Source organism: Dendropsophus ebraccatus, chromosome 5 (genome assembly GCF_027789765.1).
Source record: "Dendropsophus ebraccatus isolate aDenEbr1 chromosome 5, aDenEbr1.pat, whole genome shotgun sequence".
Lineage (NCBI taxonomy): Eukaryota > Metazoa > Chordata > Amphibia > Anura > Hylidae > Dendropsophus > Dendropsophus ebraccatus.
Genome location: NC_091458.1, coordinates 105,586,045 through 105,589,189, shown reverse-complemented (window position 1 = coordinate 105,589,189; position 3,145 = coordinate 105,586,045).

Below are 3,145 nucleotides of genomic sequence, written 5' to 3'. Positions count from 1 at the left end.
GCTTTCTTTTCAGTCTAACACAGTGCTCTCTGCTGCCACCTCTGTCTGAGACAGGAACAGTTCCTATTGCAGACAGGGATGTCATTTAAGAGAAATAAGTTGTCCTGCAATCCACAGAGCTCCTATATGCAGTGTTGGCATCCTAACATCCAAACTATATTGGGCAAGTAATTCAGCAGTAACTTGCATTTTAGATTTAGTGGCAGTTAAATCTGAACAGATGGCTAATCTGTGATATAAATATGCAGAAAATATAAGTACTAAACTGCGAAATGAACCGTTTGCATTTACATCTTTATAACATAAAAGTGCCCGGGAGAATATCTAAAACTATTGAGAATACGTTCTATATAGTGTCCCTGTTTTATTGTTATTGCTCCTAAAACCACCCATCCAAACAGCCTTTAGTATCGCACTTTTTTTCTCACATATGCTGAATAAAATCTGATGTTTTAGTAGTAAGATTATCTATACCTTTATTGTAGTTGTCTGTGGCTGCAATTACCTAAAAATATAGATGTCATCAGGGCTCTGGAGTCCACTGAAGTGCTCTGGCCACACCCCTCTGACACTTAAGAGCTGCAATAACAAGTTTTTTGTTTTATTTTAAGTTCTGAGTTATGACATGTTCTACCTTTAAACGGAACAGATTGGAGATCTGTAAAAATACTGAACATGTGAATAGCCGAATACAAAGCCATGGGCTATAAATTTGTCTGTGTGCACGGATGCGTGCGCACGGACAACTTCACGGAACGTGTGAATGCAGCCTTACACATTTTTGTAGATGAATCTTTAAGGGTCCATTCACACATACAGTATTTGCAGAAGATTTGATGCTGTAGTTTTTAATCTGTGTTCAATCATTTAGTTACATTCATATCTGCAGCATAAAATCTGCAGCTTTAAATCTGCAACATCAAATCAGCAGCAGATCCTGTAGGTGGACCCTAAGGTGTAATGGACCCTAAGGTTACAAACCCACTTGGCGGGTCTGCAGCGAGTCTCCATGCTGCGTTTTTGCAGCGAGACTCGCTGCAGATCCCGGCCCTATGCTTTTAATGGCAGACAAACACGCAGCAGGGATGTACATCCCTGCTGCGAGTTTGTCTGCAGCCCACCCCATTAACCCCCCGGCCGCCGGAGCTGATACTTCACCTGATCCCGGCTCCGGCGGTTCCCGATGTCTTCAGCAAGCCGGAGCGGGGACCGGGGGCGATCGGGCGGCCGGGGCGGCGGGGGGGGGGGGGGGGGGGGGGGGGGGGGGCGGCCGGGCGGCCGGGGCTGCGATCGGGCGGCCGGGGCTGCGGGGCGATCGGGCGGCCAGGGCTGCGGGGGGGGGCGATCGGGCGGCCGGGGCTGCGGGGGGGCGGCCGGGGCTGCGGGGGGGCGATCGGGCGGCCGGGGCTGCGGGCGGCTGGCTGGAGCATATACTTCACCTGGTCCCCGCTCCGGCTTGCTGAAGACATCGGGAACCGCCGGAGCCGGGATCAGGTGAAGTATCAGCTCCGGCGGCCGGGGGGTTAATGGGGAGGGCTGCAGACAAACTCGCAGCAGGGATGTACATTCAGGTCATCAGAAACATGGTCAGGCTGGCACTTGTGACGGTAACATAAGGGCAAACTAGATGGACCAGGTGATCTTTTTCTGTCAACAATCCTCTGTTTCTGTCACTCCTAGGAATAACTGCAGTAAGTACATGGCAATGCAACTGTAAAAATAATGGGCCTCATTTACTAACAACTCCTTAATTTTAAGCCGTTATACTGTTGCTTGGGTCTTTTTTTTTCGACGAAATTCATTAATGTGGCTCGTGCCCTACGTAAATCTGGAAGGTTATTCACAGGACAAAACTAAAACCCAACCACCCAGCCACACTAGAAGTGGCTGGTTTTTAGAATACAAAACTTTAAAAAAAAAATATAATAATTTGCTTAATAAACCTGTTGGCTGTGGTGGGTTTTAAAGGACAAAAATGATTGGTCTGTCGAGTTTTTGGAAAAATTCTGTCGCAGCTTTAGTAAATATGTCGGAATACTAAACCCAAAATCCCAATAATTTGCTGCCGGAAACACGTTAGTCAATCAGCCCCAATACCTGAATAAATCATGTCTCTGTGTCTTCTTTTAAGCGAAAATGAACATTTATGTGTCATTCAAGTGCTCTATGTCCACTGCCCTCCCCCCTCCTTGACAGACAAGCAGGGCTCAGCGCTGCTAATATCCCGCACATGTGCTGTTGATTCACAATGTAGCACAGCCGAGTAATTGAGACCATTGGCTAATGCTGAATTTACACGAAGTGATAATTCGCCCAATCGATCGTTTAACTATTTGGTTTTTATAACGATCAGCGTTTAGATGAATAAATCGTTAGATAATTGTTAGAAAATTAGTAAGAAAAATCATTATTGTGATCGTTTCTAAGATCGCTTAAGCCCATCTTATACATAGAGTGAATCTTTGAAAGACTGTTTACACGAAACGATCTGTGAATTTTTAGCGAACGACGATTTGAGAACATGTTAAAAGATCAAAATGAACAATTTATCGCTCGCCGCTTGATCGTTTGCTGTGTTTACACTGAACGATTATCGCTCAAATGCGATCGTTATTGCAAAAATTTGAACAATAACCGTTCTGTGTAAACGCAGAATAACTCACAGTTATTAAATAATATATTGAATGTACGAGTTATTAACCATGTGCCTGGTAAAGCACAATGACCTGAATGGGAGATACAATAGATATACATTATGTTTTATAAAGTTATTTAATTTACTGGCACTGGTATAATATATTCTACCATGGAAATGATAAACGAATGTCTAGCATAGAAACTGATTTATTAATAATTATATATTTTTTATTTTATTATTACATAACCTTTTACTACATGACTACTTGGAGAAGTTCATAGGCAGACTGTATTGTTATCACACTGGTAAACTGTCATTGAAAGATTTATGCACTACCTCTCTTTGGTTTTTCTGTTTGCTGTTTACCTCACATATGTTTAGTATGATTGTGCTTGCCATTGCTTTACTGTGTTTGTCCTTCAAGGTGCGTTTACACAGAGAGATTGCTCTGACAGATTTTGGAAGCCAAAGCCAGGAATGGATTTGAAAAGAGGATAGATCCCAGTC